Source organism: Mustela nivalis (assembly GCF_964662115.1).
Source record: "Mustela nivalis genome assembly, chromosome: 8".
Lineage (NCBI taxonomy): Eukaryota > Metazoa > Chordata > Mammalia > Carnivora > Mustelidae > Mustela > Mustela nivalis.
Window position 1 is genome coordinate 96,644,330 of NC_139027.1, and position 24,102 is coordinate 96,668,431.

Consider the following 24,102-nt stretch of genomic DNA (forward strand, 5'->3'; position numbering starts at 1 on the left):
GGGATTGGGAGGGAGACAAACCATAAGTGACTCTTAATCTCACAAAACAAACTGAGGGGGAGGGGGTTTGGGAGAAGGGGGTGGGATTATGGACATTGGGGAGGGTATGTGCTTTGGTGAGTGCTGTGAAGTGTGTAAACCTGGTGATTCACAGACCTGTACCCCTGGGGTTAAAAATATATGTTTATAAAAAATAAAAAATTATAAAAAAAAAAAAGCCAGTTTCTGCTGTAGGCAGCTAGTGCTCAGTCTTTTGGGGGAAGTCTGAGAGACCATGTCATACATGTACTCAGTGTAATCTGACCTGAGGATCAAGGGAACTGGGGTATTTGTACACCAATTTTCTGTCCATCATTGGTCAAAACCTGATCCCAGGGCATTCACTCTCTGACCCTTGAAACTTGTCCTAATATAGGCTGAGTGGTCTTCTACTGCTAGGAAAGTGGTGGAAAGCTGGAGCTGTTAGCCTGTAAGAAGCTTTTGACTTGCAGAGGTAGTGTGCAGAAGATACACCTGTACATAAAACTCCTGGATGAGACCTGATAAGTGAAATTCTTCTTTAGATCCCTAAGGATGGACAATGTCAGAGGCAACATGGACCAAGCACCTCACAGTTCAGTATGTCACAACCATCTTGTAAAATGGTCCTTATTATTACCACTGTCATAGTCAGAAGAGAGAACGGAGATACAGAGAGGTAAAGTCAGGTCTGACAGTCAGACAGGTAATAAGTGGCAAAGCTGGGATTTGAACCCAGCCAGTCTGGCCTCAGAAACCCTGCCCCAGCCTCTGCTCCATACTGTCTCTCATCAGAAACACAGTAGGCCATGCAACGGCCTAGCTGTGAACAGCCTAGGTTAGGGCTGAAATAAATGGAATCCAACAAATGAGTGGGAAAAGTCTTCATTAGCTGCTACTTCTTGGCAGTGTCACATATGACATCTTAGCTACTACCCAGGGCCAGTGACTGTGGGTAATAGAAAATCCTCTTGGGCTGCGATCAAAACACTACAGAGTGGACAGCTTAAACTGCAGACATTTATTTTCTCACAATTCTGGAAGCTGGGAAGCCCAAGGTCAAGGTGCTGGATGGTTTGATTTCTGGTGAAGGCCTTCTTCCTGGCTAGCAGAAGTCCGTTTCCTCCCTCTGTCCTCACATAACCTTTCCTAGGTGTGTACCTGTGGGGAGACAACAGCAGTTCTCTCCCTTCCTCTTGTTATAAGGCACCAATCCTATCATGAGGACCCCAAACTCATGACTTCAAATAATCCTTTTCACATACCAAAGGTTCCATCTCAAAATACCATTGTATTGAGGGCTAGGGCTTCAACATAGGGATTCTGGGGGGACAAAAACATTTAGTCCATAGTGCAATGAGGTAAGGACTTTCAAGAGTCTTAGTATAGCATCTATAGAAGTACAGTTTTCAAAGCAAAACACATACTACTATATAAAGTACAAAATAGAATTTACAACATAATAAAATATATGAAATATGCAAATATGTTATTTACCTAGATTAGTAGATAAAAAGAGATATATTTTCTTTTCCTAAAAAAATTCAAGTTATTTCACATTCTTGCTAGCTTGAGGAAATCTCATTTTTACTCATTTTAAAAAGTGTTTATATAGTAGAGTTGGTAAGCCACCTGCTTCCATTTTCAATTTATCTTCACTAATTAGAAAATCCTCCCTTGGGCCACCCCCTTGGGTGGTCCTACTGTCCTACTGTCAGCATCAAATGATGAGTACAATTCATTTTGCTTTATGGGAAATGGATCTCCCACAGCACAGACTTCTGAGTAGAGACCCCATGTTCTTTGTCTCCTGCTCCTCTGGGGCAGTGTTCATGCTCTGATAGACAGGACTGATATGATCAGGATTTTAAAAGCTATGCTTTAACTAAGCATGTGGTAGAGCAGGATGACAAAGCCACATCTACAGCATAATAAATAATAGGAAGGGGCACATTGCTTCAATCAAAACAGAGGGGGAAAAAAGAGTATTTGCTTTTGTTTGCCAACTAAGAAACATCAGATTCTCTAAGTTGATATAGAAATGCCCAAATAGCCAAATATCTTGTGAAAATTCACAGACAAGGGATTAAAAACAGAACTTGGAGGAAAGGAAGGTGGTGAATCCTTGTTCTTCTTTTTTTTTTTTTAACTTATGTGGTGTTTCTACGTTTTCTGGCATCTTCTTCCAATTTTATTTATTCCAGTTGCATTAAAATATTCAAAGTAATATTTGTTTATTTCTAAAGAAACATTACAGTCATCATTTGGTATTTTTTTAAACGCCATTTGTGGGCTGCCTGAGTGACTCTGTAGGTTAAGCATCTGTCTTTGGCTCAGGTCATGATTTCAGGGTCTTGGGGTCAAGCCCCATGTCAGGCTGTCTGCTCAGCGGCGGATCTGCTTCTCCCTCAGCCTGCTATTCCCCCTGTTTGTATTCTCTCTCTCCTTTTCACTTACTCTCTCAAATAAATAAATAAAATCTTTAAAAAAAAAAAAAGTAAAATGCCATTTGTGAGCTGTAGATGGGCAAACTGACACACTCCCTGGAGGACAGGGCTGACACACAGCCCTTGAGCTTCTGTCTGTGCAGAGCTACAGACACTGGCTCCTCAGTCTGGGTGATGGAGGACTAACTGGCCCATGTGGTCTTCCTCTCCTGATACTTGCAGGCCATCTGACTTCCTGCCTGACCTCAGAGGAGAGCTGGGCATGCAGTCACTCTGGGAGTGACTGTGGCATTCACAACGGCAGATATTTGTATTAGGAACACGCTTTGCTCAGAATCATTAAAATTAATGGCATGATTCACACGGCATCTATTATCCCTGTTCCCTAGGCTGATAATGGGAAATCAGCTGTTTATATGGTTTCCAACCATTCGTAAGGAATTACATCTCATTCTGGAGATTTTTTCAAATGACAGGAAAGGGGTCACTCTTTGCTTTATCAGGAGTGCTTCTTTCCCTTGTTTCTCTCCCACCGGTGAGCAAATCCTGCCTGCAGAAGGCAGGCAGAACTTCTGTTTGCATGGATAAGATTCTCTGGAAGCTCATGAATCTAGACTGGTACTGACCCATCCTTTGCATGTGATTTCTAATTATTAACACTAAGTGACAGAAAGGTTTATGTCACGACAGGTTGCTTTACATCGGTGCTTCTTGTGTGCTCATATGGCCACTTACTTCAGGCTTGCCTGGGACCACAGAGGTGAGCGCTGGAGAAGGGGAGGCCATTACCCTTCCTCCCTACCTGAAGTTAAAACTGAGTCACTAAGCGTGAGACACTGCATTCTTCTGTTCCTCTTCCGATCACTCATGCCTATGAGCGGGATCAGGAAGGCCTTCCTTCTCTCCCTAACAGGGTAGTGCTCAGTGCTCATCAGCATGCTCCTTCAGGGTCTAGGCTCTGACGTCACCCTGTGGGTAACACCACCTGCAAACGAGGCTGAAGGCTGTCAGAGCATTAGCTGCAGGAGACTGAACACAATCTCCGCCCCACAGGAGAGCCTGCACTATTTCCAACGGAAAAACACAGATTGTGGCAGTGCAAGTTGGGAAATCCATTTCTGATCCTACTTAGCTGTCAACTTACCTGTCACGGAAGTGAACATACATGTCACATTTAAGATCAGCATGGCATACGATCCTAAGATTCTCAATAGAATTAGCTAAATTCTGCCTGTCGGCTGCTGTTGTTGATATCTTCTGTAGCTCGTGGGTTTTCTGTCTAGGAGCAATAGTCCCCAGTGTTGATTAAAAACCCCTGTTCCTATTTAACTTTGGGAAAGAGACCCTGAGTTCCTTAAGAGGATTTGCTTTGACAATTCTATCCCTCTGAGTGCTGGGGGAGCACGTACCCCACCACGCTGCATGCAGTGTGGCATACACAGGGAGATGGCAGCTTGTCCCCTTGAGGCCAGGTCATCAGGTCTTTACTAGGTTTTGAAACCTGAGCCCTCTGTACAACAGAAAGCACTGAATTAAAAGAAGGGAGACAAAGCTTGCTTGATTTACAGGGGCTGGGCATCAATCACCTCAGGTATTAAACATGGTAAAGTCTATTTAAAGATAGAAGAATAGAAGAATTTTGATAAAATTCCATGCTTCTAAGAACATATGAGCTGGTAATGAGATAATAAATGACGTGAATTGCATTAGTACAACTTTGGGGGAGAAAATTCTTTAATAAGCCCACAAAAGCCGGATGTAGGTCAAAGAATCTCAAGAGGATTTTTTTTTTGAGGGGGAGAAATTGAGAATTATAAATAGATAAAAATTGTATCACTAAAGAGAAAAGAAGGGTGAAAAATATTTTTAAATATCTGAAGTACAAAAGTAGGCAGATGTGTGTCCCAGAACCACGTTGTGGTGCTTTGATACAGCACACACAAACACAATATCATGTGTGGAATGGTAACAAGTCTTACTGCAGGTTTAGTGAAGGAAGGAACCCAACTAATCTTCACCAGCACTGTGCTGTGTGCTTTCTCGCACATCTCCCAACGTGAACAGTTTGCCTGCCCCAGCAAGAAAGAACTGGAAGGCCTACTTTGTACATGAGGCCTACTTTGTACTTGAGGAAACATATTCAGAGAACATTAGTGTCTTGCCCAAGGTGCAAAACTAGTCAGTTAACAGAGCCAGAATTTGCACCCAAGTCTGCTGGGTGCTGGAGATCATTCCATTATTCAAAACATCACACTTATGGAATCCAGAAGAATAAAACTCAGGGATCCATGTAACAAAAGATGTGTAAAACTTGTATACCAAAGATATAAGATGTCACTGAAGGAAAACACAGAAGAGTTAAATAAACAGAAAGGCGTTCTGTGTGCACGAATTGGAAAACAACGTTGCTAAAATGACAATAATGCTCAAATTGATCTACAGATTGGATACAACCCCATCAATATTCCAGCTGGCATTTTGGAAGAAATCGAAAAGCTTCCCTTAAAATTCAGAGAAATGTAAGAGACAGGATTCCTTTCTCGCTGCTCCTGCAACATGCAGTTAACCTAACAGCTTTTGAATATAAAAATAGTAACAATCCCCACTTGTCAGGCAGTTACTATTAGCCTAAGGGGTTAGCAAACATTGCCAGTGTGTTCTTGTTCAAATTCCCTTCCGAACCTTAGGATTATATTATTCATTTTATGTTTAAAGAAAGTTTGGTTCAAGTCCCTGGATTTGATCCTAGTTCTGTCCAAATAAATTCCCATTGGCATTGTTACAGAGGGACCTTCTCTAGTGTCTATTCCAACTGTGACCAGCACAATCTAATGTTTGGATTGTCAATTCATTATGTCTCAGAGGAAGGCTGTGTATCAAGGCTGCCCCTCTCGTCCTGCCCATGTGACCCTCGAAGCCTCACTGTCATCACCCTACAGGGGGAATCAGTCAGTTTGGGAATGGAAAGACATGGCCTCAGATTATAAACCAGGGTTACATCTGAGACATAAGCAGGAATAGGGGCAGGTGCAGCAATAAGAGATGGGTGTTTTGTGTCTCTTCCCTCACGAAAGGTTGAGATGGGAGGGGGGTTGCTCATGGCCATCAAGTGGCTGACGTTCAGCAGTAATGGAGGGTCGGTCTGAAGTGGGTTTACTATGTACTGTACCTATCACTTGAAACATCTGACAAGGAACCTACCCTACCCCTCCATGTCTCTGAGCATGTTGTTAAAACCTGGGCCCCCAAATTTAACTGGCCAATTCTATCCTAGCAGAGGAGATATATCTTTATCTCCTGTGTCCCAGGCCATATCCTGGAACATTCCCCAAAACACTTTTTAACCAATCAGTTTAAGTCTGTATAACAAATGAGAATCAACATTTCTGGGATCTTGAATTAAAGAGTATAAACCATTCTTATTGGGGAGGTGCCCCTAAATAGACACAGGAAGAGCACTGAGCAGGACCTTTTTTGGGTGACCAGCAAGACCTGCAGCAGGATAAAGGGCATTTGTGGGTCACACCAGAGAGAGTACGCAGGCCTGCCGAGTGCCGCCCTCAGGCATGGTATGAAAGCAAGGACTACATGGTGTCTGCCATGCCCTTGCTCCCCTCAACCACCACAGTCAGGGCCCTATTAGGGCAGCCACTCTGGCCTTCCCTAGGCAGAAGAGCAGGGGCAACTAGATTGGACCCTCAGGGTCCCAGACACACCCTTGTGACAGTCCTTTTTCTGCCACTTGGAATCTCTCAGAGTTGGGTCTTCCTTTCTCCATCACAGCCTACTGATCCTTCAGGCTCAACCTCAAAGAGATCTTCAACAGGAATCACTCACAAATGGACAATGTCAGCACCTGGCCACTTCCTCTTCATCTTCCAACACTTAGGTCACTGTTTTGTGACTTCACTATTCACTGCTCCCCCACCCCCTCTGGATTCTCAAGGGCCCTGCTTTCCCTTCATCACTACTCAGCCATCTATGCACAGGGCATTCCTCTACCTTTGCCAGTTCCCCAGCATCCCCCCACCTTCCCAATTCCCCCCAAGATCTATATCCCAATGAACAGGCAGTGTGGTTGAGTCACACCAGCCAAGCTTCTACAGGGTCTTCCAGATGCAGATGTCCACAAAAACACTACCATGTTTCTCTCTGAGCATGCAGCTGCCTGGCACCCTGCTGGGAGAGAACCCCCCCCCCCCCAACACTCAGAGCCACAAGACACAACCTCGCTCTCTCTCCACCACTCACCAACTCCACATAAGCACTGGAGCACTGGTGCATGCCTGGCACAATCCCCGGCCTGGCATACGACATGAACAAACCAGACAGAACCCCTGCCCCATGGAGCTTCCAAGTAACTCCGTCAACCCAAAATCCCAGAGCCATTCTCCGTTCTTCTCTTTCTGTGCTGATTCTCAGCAGCCTAATCCTACCCCGCTCATCCCCAGCATCCCCGGCACCCCACTTCACTCACAGCTGCGCCCAACCTGGACCAGGACAGCCATCCTCCACCCGCTCTCCCTTGAGCCTTCACATCCAGTTCTCACAGCAAGATGGCCCTAGAAATGGTAACCTGACCCTCCCCTTCCTCTGCTTATAGCCTGCAAGGGTCTCTGTCTATGTTTAGAATAAAGTCCAAACCAGTTAGCCTGGCCTGCAGTCCTGCACAATCCAGCCTCTGCCAGGTGCCCCAGGCCCACCTCCTACTTCTGTACCCCCAAGCACTTGGAGATTCTTCAACATCAGCATCCACACCATTGGCCTCTTGGTGCCTGCTCCCAAAATACTGGTTTGCTTCTGGTTGGGTCCCACCCCACAGCCCTTTGCACATGTCTTGGCATGGTTGGATCCCTCTTGTTTCAGGATCTCAGCTCCAAAATCATTTTCTTTTTCTTTCTTTCTTTTTTTTTTTTTTTAAAGATTTTATTTATTTGACACAGAGGGAGATCACAAATAAGCAGAGAGGCAGGCAGAGAGAGAAGGGGAAGCAGGCTCCCTATGGAGCAGTGATCCCAATGTGGGGCTCCACCCCAGGACCCTGAGATCATGACCTGAGCTGAAGGCAGAGGCCCAACCCACTGAGCCACCCAGTTGCCTCTCAAAATCATTTTCTTAAAGATACTGTCCCTGACTGCCACATACATTGTTCTACTCTCCCCCAGTCAACCTGCCACTTGAAACTGTTGTCTTCATAGTACTCACCACGGTCTACAACTTGTTTTCTGTGCCTGTCTCTTCTCTGTGCCTGTTTTTCTACCTGCCCCCAGGGAGTGTGCACTCCATGATGGCCGAGACATTTTCTGACCCACTGTCAGATAGGACCACTGGATCCTATGCATTTTATGCTGAGTGAAATAAGTCAAACAGAGAGATTAAATTATCATATGGCTTCACTTATTTGTGGAGCATAACAAATAGCATGGAAGACAAGGGGAGATGGAGAGGAGAAGGAGTTGAGGGAAATTGGAGGGGAGGTGAACCATGAGAGACTATGGACTCTGAAAAACAATCTGAGGGTTTTGAAGGGGCAGGGGGTGGGAGGTTGGGGGAACCAGGTGGTGGGTATTAGGGAGGGCATGGATTGCGTGGAGCACTGGGTGCGGTGCAAAGACAATGAGTACTGTTACACTGAAAAGAAATAAAAAAAATTTTTTTAAATAGCCTTGTATATTGAAAAAGAAAAAAAAAACTGTTTAACTGTTGGTCAGATGAAAAAAAACTAAGTCTTTCTGGGAGATACCAGACCACACTTTTCTTGATGCTTCTTTCACTTAAACTTTTACCTAAGACCCTGAGCATTTGGCTCTGGCATGACTTATCATCCAGACTGGCCACTTCTGGGCATGGAAAGGTCCGTGACCAGAGGGACACCAGTCATATGAAGCTGTGAGGTCACCCGTTTGGGTCTGCTCTCAACCAGTCTAGTTACAAGCGTGAGTGTTCATCATGCAGTCGATAGCAGCAGCACTGGCTTTACTTGCTCACGATTCTCCTGGGCTCAGCATGCAATCAGGATGGAGTGGGAGCTCACAGCCCCTTCTCCAGCAGAGGAGGTGAGGAAATCACAGACCAAAGTAGCCCCATATGTGAGACTTTTATTGAAAGATGGTCTGGAAATCTCCAGAAACCTATGTTAAAATGAGAGATTATTATTTCCAAAGAATATTTGATATTGGGAGAAAATCCAGTTAAAATAAATCCACTCCACAATAGTATGCATGTGCACATGTGGGGTGTATGCCAGAAAAGGAAACCCAAAGCTATGTAAGTGAGTTCATTCAATCTTTAACAAGATTTAGATTATAATTACAAATGTGTGCTAATTCTCAGAGCAAAGAATGATAGAGTGTTGTTTAGGTTTGCTGGTGTAATTAATTCTTCCAGTGAAACTGACTTTGATGCTAATTGGAAAGAGAATGATTTTGGGGAAAGTATTCAAGGCTTCCCTAACTACTGTGAGGATTTCTCAATACTTGGATAGCTTTGTATTACAAAGTGCCTTACCTGTCAGGAACCTCCTAGATTGTCTCTTCCATTAATGGGTTAGCACAGTGGGACTATCATAATCACTGCTTTGCATGAAGCCAGTAACCCAGAGTCACCCACACTGACACCGTGAACTCCTGCCACTGCACAAGTTATGTGGTTTCTCTTTGCTTGGAGGATCTGGTTGGCAGCAGGAAGCCCCTGCCCCATGGCAAGGAGAGGTGCTGGTATGGGAAGGGAAGGGCTGCCTGAGGGTGCTCACAGGAGATGAGCTGGTCAACAAGCCTTTCCCCATGTATCCCCACGACCAGGGAGGATCTTCATACCATTCCCTGTGGGAGGAGGTAGGGTGGTTGGGGCGGGGAGGTGGCGAGGCCACTATCTCACAGGTCCTCCTTGACTCTGCCTTTATACTCTCTGTACTCTGTGGTACTGGAAAAAAGGGGGTGTGCAAATCTGACTCAGCCCATTCTGTGAAGAAAACAGCATTCCTGTCATTTATCCTGCAAGGGGGTGATGGGTGACATTTTGTTGTTTTTTTCTTTGGGACTTGGAGGTTTACCAAAGTCTCCCAAGCCAGGATGAAAATACACATGTCCTCTGGAGGGTCTAGGAGCACATCTCCGACAGGCATCTGGTCCAAAGCTACAGCTTAGCTGAGCTGAGCCTGCCCTTCCTCTTGCTCACCTGCCCTCCCTCTCCTGTCTAGTGATTCCCCATCTTTGACCTCTCACTCAAGTCATAGCTGGGGAGCTGCTTCCAGGGTTCAGTGCTGCTCTTGGCAGGGCCCGACACCGACAGAAAACCGTAATGCCAACCAAGAACCAGCAAAGGAGTGGGCACATTCTGAGGGGCATGTTTGGAGAAGGTGCTACTCTGTGTCCATGTGGGTGCCTAGAAGTTCACCATCAGCAAAAAGGCAGAAGAGCACAGTGGTCAACAGCCTTAGCTCTCACTAGGCCCCCTGTTATCTGGGTCTCCCAAGCAGACCTGTGTCTTGCTGAGTGTTAAACAGAAGTAGCAACATCTCCTATCATGCCCATAATGGAGTATCTATTTTAGCCCTGCTTTTGTTCCCTTTACCCATCCTTTGCATTTCTTATTATTTTTTATACTTTTCTTCTTCTTCTTCTTCTTTTTTAATGTTTTGGTTTCTTTTGATGTATTTGAGTCAAAGAAAACTATCAGCTTCCCAAGGGAAGGTACCACATCTATTTTCTTGTGTTCCCAGAAAGCACATTGTATGTAGTGGGTGCCCAATGAATTGGGACTCTGAGCAAATGAACTGAACCATCTTTACTCATAACCATACTTCTGATTTCTTCAAATATTCTCAAATGCTGTCAAGTTGTTGTCCTTTGTCAACATTTGATTAAGTTTCCTGTGTTACCATTTGATCTTAACATGAAGTTCATATTGGGTGCCCATCTGGGAGCCACTCCTGGGATGTGCCCGAAGTGTGTCTATACCCCCAGGCTTCAGAAGTCCTTGATGGACATGGCGTGAGTTCACCATGGGAACAATGATGAAAGCACCTCCACATGCAGTGGTCCCCATGACTACCCCTGCATGCCCTCTGCTGTGGGCCCGCCTCTATGATGACTGTCTTTGTCAAAATCAGCTGCTGGTAATGTTCAGGAGGTAGCATGTGAAACTTCCCCCCGTTAATCCACCATACCTGTCAACCTGTCAGCCTGCTGAGAAAGATTATGCATTGTTCTGACATGACTTTTTCTGTACAAAGACTCCACGAGTGTCCTGCCTTCTCCAGGCTATTTGCAAACTGTATTCTCCCAGCCTACAGAGATCTAGAATCTCCAGGGGCACCTTTGCTTTGCTTTATTTAGTATTCCACTCCCACCACTTATACATTCAAAAACTCCCTAATCATTGTAACTGACCTTCCATTCACTCCAGCCAATGGATTGGTACCAAAGGGCCAAATCCACGGGGCCTGTTAAACGAAGCACATTCGGCCTATTGAAAGCTTATTTTCTGTAAGTTTTGTGGTCTTGGACCACTGAATGGCTCCACTTGCCCTCACCTGCTGCAGTAGTCAGACCCACAAGGCCATGAGTATGGCACCTCACTAGAGGCCCCAGCCCTCTCTGCTGGGCTCAGGAAGGTTGCTCTGGGCCAGTTCCTCTGGGATTTGCTTCCTCCCTGGTTCTGCTCCCACTCAGATGGTTTGAGTTAAAATGTAGGTGTGGCATCTACCTCCTCACCGTCCGTATCCACCCAGAACCTGGCATTCCAGGCCCCAGCATTGCCTCACCCACCATACCAAGGCTTCTGACCAGCCCATCCTCCAGAGCTGGCCTCTGCTAAGGCCCCACATGAGCAAATATTAGTGACAACTATGGCATGCTAGTCCCAAGTTGTCAGATCATGCTGAGGGCTACTTATCTCTCACCCTGCATAATCGCCATGACAACACATGCATGGGTAACTGGGGCCTCCTCTTCATTCACAAAGAAACTGAGGTACAGAGAGGTTGAGTGATTTCCCAGAAAGTAAGGGATAAGTTGGAGTCACCCCTTATCAGACTGACTGCAAAGGCTCCAGGCACAGACTCATTTACTCCCCCACTGCTTTTCCTCTCTCTGCACCAGCAATCGACTGACCCACCCCAAGCCACTGTGCCTTGGTTCCCTTCTTCTCAGACTCTCTCTATTTCCCAGATGGCACAAGCAAAACCCATCCTTGCAGGCTCATAGGCAAAGGTGAAATAACTCTCTATAAATAAAAATCAAGAAACCACAAGAGAAGATTTTCATAAAGTACTCCAGGAACTATAATCTGTGTGCTTTTTGTTAGGCATGGAAACAAACTGATTACCCCCCCACCCCACCCCCCAAAAAAACACACATAAAAGAAGAGTTCTCCTTTGGCCCTTATCCTAGTCATTACTAGGAACAAAATGGAAAGAGTCCACTTATATACAAAAGCCTAGAGTTCCAAATTGACCTCATGGTCCTCACCTGACAGTTCATGTTCTCAGGCTCCTGGCTGCCCTCCCTCCCTGCGTGCCACCCCTTTGCTGTTATTAATGGGCAGGGATGCAGGATGCAATGGACCCATCTCTGGGGCTTTGTTTGGATCCTGCCAGCTAGATGAACCAGGGACTCAGATGCACCCAGGCAGGGGGTGCCTCTTGGTGAAGACATGAAACGTGCCATGAGGCTTTTTTAACACAGTATAGGAACTGTGGCCAGAAAGTCTAAAGCTCAACTACATACATACAGCTATCTGTGCCTCCAAGTACTGTCCACTGGCTGGCTGCCTGCCAGGCTCCCCAGGAGCAACTTAGTGCATCAGAGATGATCGTGGTGGCTGGGTTTAGTGCCCAGCGTGTTTGTGTGCATGTCTATATGTATCCATGTGACTGTTAATGTGCATATGTGTGTTTGTGCGAGTGTGTGTGAATTGTTGTACCTGTGTATGTGTGTTGGTATGTCAGTGTGCGTGCCCAAATATGTATGTGCCTATGTGTGTCTGTATGAAGGAATGGGGATAGGAATGTTGAGGATATTGTCTCATAAAAGAAGCTGTACATCCAGTTCTAGGTCAGGGCACCTACAGGAATCTCAGCCTCCACAGGCAGCTTAGACTTGCCAAGACCACGAACAGGACTGAGTCACTGCAGGGGAAAAGAGGATTAACACAAAAAAGGCTTTTTATGTACTATAGGGGGGGACATCCTGACCCAAGAATCAATGCCCTATTCTAGAACAGCAGATTGATGTCAATCCTTTCATCCCAGAGCCCAGTAATGCCCTGACCCAGGCCTGGTGTTAAGGGTAGAGGCAAGTCCAGGAGTGATGTCTTTAGCTAAGAATCCTGGTGGAGAGTCTTTTTCCATATTTACCTCTTATTTTGCAAAACACTCACACTTTGGTCTCACTTAGATCATTGATATGGCACATTTGGTCTTCCTGAGGAATAAGAGAGTTCTCCACAAAGGCTGAATAAATGGGAATTCATCTTTCCTAAGCAGGAACCTAAGCAGTGCACAGGGAAGGTCTCATTGTCCCCATGTTTACAGGTCCCAGGAAAGAAGAACCCTGCCTCTCTTTAGCTTGCTGCTGGAATCTGGGAATGGTTTGGAGCCTGGAGAAGGAAGAGGCCAAGGCAGGTGATTAATCATCACTCTACTCAAGTGCTTGTCCATCTGGTCTACCTTATTTTCAACATACCATCAGGTAGTGTGAACCACTGTTAGGTGACAGTGACATCAAGTGTGGATAAGAAAAACAATTACTCCATAAGGCACTGCATTAAGCACTCTGTGTGTCGGAAGGATGGAAATGTCTGGCTTTCTAGGGTCTGGTTTAGTGGGAAGACAGCAGTTTGCATGGTCCCAGCTTGGACTCTTTCACAAGCTGAGACCATGTGCCAAGTCCAAACAAATGAGTTCAAGATATGAAGACTTTGTGAATCCTGACTCAGAACTCATGCACTGCCACTCCCATCTTATTGTGTTGATCAAAGTCAGACACACATCCTGTCCAGATTCAAGAGAGGGAAAACGGTCTCTTCTTGAAGGGGGTGGTGAAAAGCAGAGTATGTGGAGAGATAAGAGGGAGGAAAGATGTGTGCAAACAGTCTATGTTTTTTATCCATATCTAATTCATACAGACAAAATAATAAGGAGGGAAGGAGGTTAGCATGCATGTATATTCATACATGTACTCACACATTTATACATGCACATGTGTGTGCATGCAGACACGTGCATAAAGATACTTATGTAGGCATATACATATTCATTTATTCATTTAGCCTCATGCATACCAAGAAGTGTGCTAGACTCTCTGCAAACTTCACGTTCTTTGAGATAACTGCACTTGTCTCCAGTTTAGAAGTGGAGAAACCAGAGCATAGAGGTTAAGTAGCTCAGATAGTCATGGACTAGTCTCTTCTGAGCCTGGGCTCTGATTATGTGCCCTTGCAACACATACCAATAAACCCAAAGACAGAGTAGTCACCAAATCTTGGATCTGTCTTTCTATCTCTGAAGATTTAAATAAATAGAACACTGAGAATTTGTTTCTATTATGTATTACATAAGACAAACTTTAAGCATATTATATTTCTTGACCCCAAATCCAGGTTATGTAAGTTTATTTAAGATAAGTAAAACCATATGTAAAAGCCCTCAGCAAGCCTACACTGTTGGCATCTTCAGCTGAACAGCTGCTACGCTCTCTTGACTCAGACCAGTGACAACAGAGGAAGTCCATCTCTTCTGTGCCCCAAATATCACCCATCTCCTCCCCTTATCCAGTACCATAATCTGAGCCTTTACTACCTGGATGCTTAAAGTGCACCCCAGGAACAAGTGGCATTGTCATCACCTGACATTTGCTAGAAATGTAGGCTCTCAGGCTCCAGGCCAGATCTGCTGAGCCAGAATCTCTTTGTCTGCAAATCCCCAGGTGTTTTGTATATGCATTAGAGTTTGGGGAACACAGCCTTTTTTAAAAAGATCTTTTATTTAATTCATTTGAGAGAGAGAGAGAGAGCTTGCCAGTAAGAGCACTAGCAGAGGGAATGGTTAGAGGGAGAGGGAGAAGCAGACTCCTTCCTGAGTAGGAAGCCTGACAAAGGGCTACACCCAGGACCCCAGGTTCATGACCTGAGCTGATGGCAGACATTTAGCTAACTGAGCCACCCAACCACGCCAGAAACACAGCTTTCACAGATATTTCAGTAAGCAAAAGTGATTCAAATTTAATATTATTGACCGAACTTGATTTATATGTTTTACATTATTTGTGTGCAAGTCAATTTTTCAATATCCCCAGATGAGTCTATTGTGCAGTCAAATCTGAGCACCACCTGGACCTGGGATACTCAGAGTGAGGCAAGAGCACAAGCTAGGAGTGTGGTGCAGGTTCAGGAATCCCCATCCCAACCCTTTCATCAGAATCTGCACTCTACCAATGCCCCAGATGTGCTAACTTAAGCTGAGCAGTTCTGCTTGGCCTCAGTCCAGGTCCTCTACTTGGATTCCCCAGCCTAAGCTCAAGCTTTGCCACCCTTCTTTTACCCACCTGGATGTCATCCCTCCCACACACACTATACACAATTTCAGTGTCACCAGCAAACCACTGATTGTTCTTTGTGTTTACATGTGTTCTGGACTTCCCATCCCACATGATGTCCCTTTGGGGCTGGTGACAGTCACAGGCTGAGTAGAGTACCCACCCTAGGATATCCTCATCCTTAAACCCAGGCATAACCAGGAGTGGCTGAAGACACAGCTCTAGCCAAGGAAAACTTTGGGCAAATGTTTTTGGAGGGCTCTGTCTATGTCTCCTACTTCTTGCCTTGATTTCAAATCTGATGCCTTGAGTTGCAGCAGCCATCTGGGGCCCAGGAGGATGGTAGTGTTGCAGCCCTGACTACACTGAGCTGTTGAGTCTGTACCTCCCACCTCCAACATCTTCATCTGCTGCTACCCTCCCTTTGGCTTGGTCAGGGACTACTGATGCAGTCCTTCTCTTGTAGGCTAGTATCGCTAGTATCATGTCAGAATAATAAATCCTATAGTTCAGCTCCCGTGTGTCCCTGGTTTTCTGTTATTATTGCAGTTTCAGTTTGTGAAACTGAATTAAAAAAAAAACTCATTTAAAATAGAGCTGAGAGAAAAGCAGCCTATGGAATAGAAGATATTTGTAAATGATATATCCAATGAAGGGTTAGTATCCAAAATATATAAAAAACTGATGCAATGCAGCACCCAAAAAACACATAATCCAATTTAAAAATGGGAAGAAGATGTTTCTCTATGGAAGACATCCAGATGGCCAACAGATACATGAAAAGATGCTCAACATAACTTATCATCTGGGAAATACAAATCAAAATCACAATGAGATGCCACCTCACACCTGTCAGAATGGCTAAAATCAAAAACACAAGAAATAACAAGTGTTGACAAGGGTGTGGAGAAAAAGGAACTCTTTTGCACTGTTGGTAGGAATGCAAACTGGTGTAGCTACTGTGGAAAAGAGTATGGAAGTTGCTCAAAAAGTTAAAAGTAAAACCACCCTGCAATCAATTATTACACTATTAGGAATATACCTCCAAAATACAAAAACACGAATTCAAAGGGATATGTGTACCTCTATGTTTATTGCAGCATTACCTATGATAGTCAAACTATGGAAGCACTCCCAATGTCCATTGACAGACATATGGATAAAGAAGATGTGATGTGTACATACATAAACATAAGTGACTCTTAATCTCACAAAACAAACTGAGGGTTGCTGGGGGGAGCGGGTATGGGAGAAGGGGGTGGGATTATGAACATTGGGGAGGGTATGTGCTTTGGTGAGTGCTATGAAGTGTGTAAACCTGGTGATTCACAGACCTGTACCCCTGGGGATAAAAATATATATTTATAAAAAACAAAAGATTAATAAAATAGAGTATTACTCAACCATAAAAAAGAAGGAATATTTGCTATTTGCAACAATGTGGATGGAGCTAGAGTGTATTATGCGAAGTGAAATAAGTTGGTCAGAGAAAGACAAATACCATATGGTTTCACTCATTATGGAATTTAAGGAAAACAAATGAACACAAGAAGAAAAAAAGAAAGAGACAAACCAAGAAACATACTCTTAATGTAGAGAAAAAACTGGTGGTTACTATAGTCGAGAGGGTGGGGGGATGGGTGAAATAGGTGATGCGGGTTAAATAGTACACTTATCATGATGAAAAATAAAATGATATTAAATTTAAAAAGTAAAAGAAAATGGAGACAAGCCCCATTATTTTGATAAATGGTAACATAATCATAATTCAATCTGAACTTTAAATAAATGGCATTTGTATATTTTATTGTTTTAATGAAAAAGCCACACAATTGGAAAAAAACAAAACAAAAACACAACTGACCATAACATGCCTTTCTAGGCAAATTCCAGAAGTTAGAGTATAATAGCACAATGTATGAACCATGGGTCTTCTACCCCTTCTAGAGCTTCAATACTTTAAGTGATAAGGTCTATCATTATAACCAAACACAATGTGAGATGGTCAGAGCTTTCTGAACTGCTGCTATATTAGGAATCATTTTAGTTTAGCTGTATTTAATTGTTTTCTAATGGTTCTTAGCCAGATTCCACATAAATAAATGCTTGTTTGCTGTATGAAAGTTTATAGAACTACTTTATAATTCTAATGAGGTAGAATACTACTTGCATGCTAACTGACAACCTACAGAACAATTATCAGAATGTGCATCATCATAAAAAAGAAAATAAAAATAGAGTCACAATGCCAGAAAGGGGAGCATTCATGCCCTCACACTCCTAAACTTCAGACTCCAGAAGGAAGGTACCTTACATTTTCCATCAGTAAGAACTCTACTAGATCCATAAGAAGTAGAAAATATTTTCTCCTTGCCCAACAACAGTCCAGCCAGTGAGAAACTGCCACAACTCGGCCAAGAAGAAATCATCACTGCTATAAAGGCTCATCCTCCCTCAGTGGACTTTCAAAAAAGCAGCCCCTCCCAACTTCTTCATTTTTCTGTATAAAATAATGGTTTCTTTCCTTTGTCCTTCAGACTTGCCTTTAGTTTGGCCATGGCCTGCATGTCCTAAATTGCAATTCCTCTGCCATTCTCAAATAAATGTATTTTGCTGGTAAAATAATCAGCCGTTTTATTTTCAAGCTGGATAATTTTTTTAAGATTTTATTTATTTATTTGACAGACAGAGATCACAAGTAGGCAGAGAGGTAAGCAGAGAGAGGAGGACAGGAAGCAGGCTCCCCACTGAGCAGAGAGCCCAATGTGGGGCTCGATCCCAGGACCCTGGGATTATGACCTGAGTCGAAGGCAGAGGCTTTTACCCATGGAGCCACCCAGGCACCCCCAAGTTGAACAATTTCTAAACTATGTGCTCACACAATTGCATAAAGAGATCTTTGTATTTTGCATGTCAATAAAAGAGACAAAAAAAAAAAAAAGCTAGATCCAAATCAGCTTTGCCACAGATTTCTGTGTAAATCTGGAGAAGTTATTAGACATACAAGGACATGAAACTTCCAGTTTTTTTTCTCACCTTTCCCTTCTATGTCTTCAGTAAAATTACTGGGGAAAGATGGAATTGAACCAAATTCCTAAGACATATAATTCACTTCGTAATAACTAACCCGCAGAATGTACAATAGTGGTGCTATTAACCTGTGCCACAGTTTCTGACTATGAACCTAACAGAGCATCACACTCTAGAATATACTTTTGAGAAATAATTTAACATGCTAAGAATTTATATTGATATTGGAAAATAAGTGAGAAGCTATGGAAGAATCTACACAGTAAAAAGATGGTTTTAGATCATTTGCTGTTGAGAAAGGGTTCCAATTTTCCAATTTTCATTGTCTGTGATCTAAAGACCTACCATGAAGAAAGCACATCATTTCAGTATTTTACTTTTCAGTATTTGTGTCAGATAATTTTTTCCAAAAGTGGTATAACAGTATTTTCCATCCCACAATTGTTTCAAAATGTGTCCTTGGTGCTTCTGTCATTAGAAGGTGGGGGCCCTGTGCCCTTCCCTGAACCTAGGCAGGCTTGTAACTTACGTGTAATTGATGATTGTGACAGGAGAGCATTACGTGACTCCTGAGGCTATGTCAGAAAAGTGTTTGTGGCTTGTGTCTTCTGCTTGAAAAGCTCTATGAACCTCTGAGCAGTCATTGAGGAAGCCCAATACCTCAAGGCTGCCATGCTTCAAGGAAGCCCAATGCAACCCACATGAAAAGGCCACATGGAGAGTTCCTAAGGTTTAACAGAGCTTCCTAGCTGATGTCCAGCTGCCCAAATTCCCTAATCTTCCAGCTCTAGATACCCTCTGACTACACCTTAACAACAGACCAGAATTGGACATACCTACATGCCAACTCTCCGAATTGCCAACTCTCAGAATGTGAGTATTTTATGCTAATAAGTTTTGAGGCAACCTGTAAGTAGCAATAGGGAGCCACAGCTGTCTGTGACTTAATCTGTCTACAGTTTTCCATCCAGTCTTCTAGATTCCAGTAAACACCATTGTTGCATATCAGGTTCTGAGGCCCTGCAGAAATGCCATATCTGACCTTTGATCCTTATCCTGAACTCTGCCTAGAAGAGTCCTTCTTTCTACTTCTTCTCTGGTCTAACCCTTCCATTGTTTGAGTCCTGGATGAACCTTGCCACAACACCCCCACCCCTTGCTCTGACTGAGGTCTCTCCAAGTCCCACAGATCCTGTACCCACTGTATCATCCTGCTTGCACGCGTGCAGAGAAAGTGAAGCCCCTTAACATCAGATAAGCCCTTGAGGGTACAGTGAAGATCCCCAGGTTTTCCTCTTATCTCTGACATCTAACACAAATAGAGCACATGGGAGGCACTGAGGTCTCTCCAAACCCCACAGCCCCTGTACCCACCTGTAACATCTTGCTTGCATGCATGCAGAGCAAGTGAAGCCCCTTCCCATCAAACAAGCCCCTGAGGGGGGCTTCACAGTGCATGTCCTTCACAGTGCATGTCCCAGTGAAGGTCCTCTTAGAAGAGGGAGAAAACAGAACCCTGGGGAGAATAGCAGACAGGATGCCAATGACGTGAAGGAAGACGAAGGAATCAGCACTCCGTCTAGCATCATAGCACCATATAAATGTCATATGCAATAAAGGCTGTTTTCAAAAAAAGGTGGGGGAGCGCCTTGGTGGCTCAGTCACTTAATGCAGACAGTCACTTAACTGTCTGCATTCCGCTCAGGTCGTGATCCCAGGGTCCTGGGATCAAGCCCCACATCGGGTTCCCTGCTTTGGCTGGGGGCCTGCTTTCCCTCTCCCACTCCCTCTGTTCCTATTCCTGCTCTCGCTATCTCTCTCTGTCAAATAAATAAGTAAAATATTAATTAAAAAAATTTTTGTTCTTATTTTTGACATCTAACAAAAGATAGAGCACATGGTAGGTACTTGAGATATGTTGAATGAATGACTTCTAAGGAGTCTCCACAGTTGTAGGTTTTAGAGTCATGGGAGAGGGCTTGCATGAGTGTGTGCAGACAAGAGGGTGAGAACTCACTCAAGCTGGGGATGCTGGGTAGGAGCATAGAAAGACTTTTTCCAGAGGAGGAGAAGTCAAGAGAGGGCAAACATTTGACCCAGCACCTCCCACTGTGTGCAAGGCTCTAGGCACAGGACATAAGAATACAAAATAGAGAAAGGACCAAATAACATCTTCTCTAAAATTTTTTGCTTGCTTTAACTCAAATGGAAATAACTGATCATTTATAACATTAGAAAAGTACATAAGGAAAGATAAAATCTGCATATAAGGTATTTTCCAAGCACACATGAATTTTTCTCTTTCTGCATATAAGTACATGCAGTTTTGAGTTCGGCATCACTGCAACCTGAACGTGTATTACTCACTTTGCATGAACACCCTTTACTCCCCTTCTAGAAGGTCCCAGGTTTCCCACTTCCCCCAAAGCATGTATGAACATGTAACCAAAAAACTTTATCCAGAACTGTGATTATTTCCATAGGGTAGATTTTTATTTTTTATTGCAAAAGCAGCATATGTTTATTTTTATACATTTATTTTTTTTTTCCAACTCATTTATTTGCCTTACTTCAGAGTTAGTCAGATGTCATGGGACTCACAGTTGTTGTGTTTTCAACTTTTGGATGTTTGTGCCCCACTGCTTGCACAGAGAAGAAGGGAGAGGGACTGTTAGATCCATGGGCCCTCTTTGGGCTCTCCCTCCAGGGGGTTCTTCTGATGTGTCATTTTTTTGCAGCTGTTCTTCTTGTTCCTGACATTTTGTCTCTTTAAATATCTATCTATCTTTTTGAAGGTAGAAAGTTTGTTTATTCTCATAACCAAAGAGATTTATATATCCTATTTTTTTCTTTGAAGTCCTTTATGTATAATCATACAGAAAATAGTGTCCACCAAAAATATAAATTTAAACCATGGTAGTGTATATAAAGTAAAAAACAAACAAAAAACATGAATGTTCCTACTTTTTCCCTATTCCTCATAGCTACTATTGATAATTTGGAAAACAGCCTTCTAACATGTTTTGAATGAATATATAAATCACAACCCCCTCACGCAGAATAATGCATTCACACAATTTTTAACATATTTCTTTCTAGATTTCTATCTTTATTATCTTGTAATGGATATGCATCTGTTTATATTCATACCAGGCATTGTCCAAGTCAATGGACCAAGTATTGAGTCTCTTATTATTTTTTGGAAGAACTTCATTATTTTACATATTTAATCTTTTCATGTCAGACATTTAGGGCTTTTTCCCTAATATTTCATTATTTCAAGTCTAAATATACATATTTTCCAGGTATCTTAGAATTGCTACCTAGTGGATTCATGTATGGGATCCAGGAGGTAACAAAGGATCTGGATGAACATTTCACGATAGCTTTTGAGGCAAGGACTGACTCAACTCTGCCATACAGAGAACCAGAGAGCTCATGTCTGCCTCAGGTGTCCTTACTGACATGAACAGAACCATCTTGGAGCCTATGCAATTTTTTTGGAAGGAAGATGTAGCTTCCCAAACTATTTTTTTTTATTTTCACAAGTGAGGATAAACACTTTTATATATATTTATATATTGGTCATTTCCATTTCTTCTTAACTTCTTCTCTATGGCACGTGCTCAGTTTTTGATGAGATTGTTTGGGTTCTTATTACTTGCTCTACAAGGATGTAGCATTTGTTACATTTGTCACAAATGTTTGGTTCCAGGTTATTTTATGCTTTTTAATTTTGCTCACAGTGTTTGCATTGCACAGAATGAATAACACATATTGGTTAATCTTTATCAATATTCTCCTCATTTAGAAATGCTGCTAAGACATTCAACTGTAGGCTGAATTTATTTATGCTTTGTGTATTTATTTATCAATACTTCTCTATTTATATTCATTCAGATTTTTTTTATGATGTGGAAGAGATATAATTCAACTTTATACCCAACTATCTAACTTCCTACATTCTAGTTGTTGACCAGTCTTGGTCTTGCCTTGATTATCATGCTGCCTTTGCCAATACAATAACCTCTGGGGACTTGGAATCTATTCCAGAGTTCTTTATCTTACATATCATGGCAGACTGAATGTGACCACAAATTCTTTGACATGTCTCCCTTCAGCAAGTTGGCTCTACTTTGCCTCTCCTTTAATACGGGCTGACTTAGAGACTTGCCTCTAACCAACAAAAAGGGGTTGGGCTGAATAAGCTTGTACACTGTGCCTCATTCATGCTCATTCTTGGAGTGCCAACCACGGTACATGAAGTCTGTCTACCTTGAGTCCAGCATGCTGTAAGAAAGCTTCAGGGAGAGGCAAGGTGTAAGCACTGCAAGTGACATTCCCAGCTAGGTCCAGTATTCAAGTGAGCCCAGCCCAGGCACCTAAGCTATGGAGTGAAGAAGCCCCCAGTGACTACAGACTCAGCCATCAGAGTCTTCAAGGCTGAAGCCCCAAATGTTACAAAGCAGAGACAAGGCATCTCTGCTGTGCCTTCTTGGAATTTATGACCCATATATCCATGAGCACTAAGTTCTGGGGGCAATTTATTATGAACAATAGATAGCCAGGAAAATCTGTCAATTATTTATTAGTAATTAGAACCTTAGAACTCCAATGAATGTGAGGTTTATCTTTAGTGTGATAAAAAGACACAACATAAAATTTGCCATCTTAACCATTTTCATGTGCATAGTTCAGTAGTGTTAAGTAATATTCACATTATAAATAAGATTACTAGAATTTATTGTTTAGCCCTGATAAATAGTAATAAAGGATGGATCCTTTATTTGCATTTCACAATAACTCTGTGAAGGAGGTAGGTATATTTTCCAATTTATAGATGAGAAATCACCAGTCAGTGGCGTCATCTTGTCTCCTGGATCTTAAGCAGAGGGCATCTGGATCATCTGGTACCCATCCCACAGTTCTTGTCCAGAAATGGGGTAATTGTGAACATGAAAAGCAACCAAGCAACTGGTCTCACCATTTTGTTTCTTTTAATTAGGATATAACTGATATATAACATTATATTAGTTTCAAGTGTACAACTATTCAAAATTTGAATATATTGCAAAATAATTACCACAATAAGATTGCTAACATCCATCACCATGCATAGTAACACCTCTTTTTTCTTGTAATGAGAACTTTTAAGATCTACTCTCTTAGCAACTTTCAAATATTCAACATAATATTATTGACTATAGTCACCATGCCGCATATTACATTCCCTAGGACTTATTAATTTTATAACTGAAAGTTTATACTTTTTGAACATCTTCAGCCATTTACCTCACCTACCTACTGCCCCAACAATCACCAATGTGTTTTCAGTACCTATTGAGATCAGTGTTTGTTTAGTGAGTTTAGAATTTGTGTGTGTGTGTGTTTTAGATTTCAAAAATAAGTGAGATCATATGATTATTTGTTTTTCCATTTCTTATTTCACCTAACATAATTCCCTCAAGTTTCACCCACATAGTGACAAATGTCAGGATTCCCTTCTCTTTTTATGGCAGAATAATATTCCTGCATGTGTGTGTGTGTGTGTGTGTGTGTGTGTGTCTATACAATTTCTTTATCCATTCAGATGGACACTTAGGTTGTTTTCCATGTTCTGGAAAGGTTCTTTTCATGTTCTGTAAATAATACATCAGTGAACACGGGGATGTAGATATCTTTTTGAGCTATAACCTAACTCATTTTCTTTGGGCAAATACCCAAAAGTAGAATTTCTACATGGTAGTTCTATTTTTTTTTTTTTGAGGGGTATCTATACTGCTTCCTATAGTAGTTGCCCAATTTACATGCCCACCAATAGTGCACAGGGGTTCTCTTTTCTCTACATGCTATTTCTTGTCTTTCTGATAACAGCCATTCTAACAGGTGTGAGGGGGTATCTCATTATGGATTTGATTTCTATTTCCCTGATGATCAGTGATGTTGAGTACCTTTTCATGTACCATGCATATGTCTTCTTTGGAAAAATGTCTGTTCAGATCTTCTGCTCATTTTTAATCAGATTTATTATTGAGTTCTATGAATCCTTTACATATTTTGATATAACCCCC

The 24,102-nt window shown here is 42.7% G+C and overlaps 1 protein-coding gene across 3 annotated transcripts in view; it reads right to left on the bottom strand.

Annotated features, from left to right (window-relative positions):
- SYNDIG1 (synapse differentiation inducing 1) overlaps positions 1-24,102 on the bottom strand; it is a 179,350-nt gene that overhangs the window by 134,787 nt on the left and 20,461 nt on the right. The gene's annotated exons all lie outside the window — the stretch shown is intronic.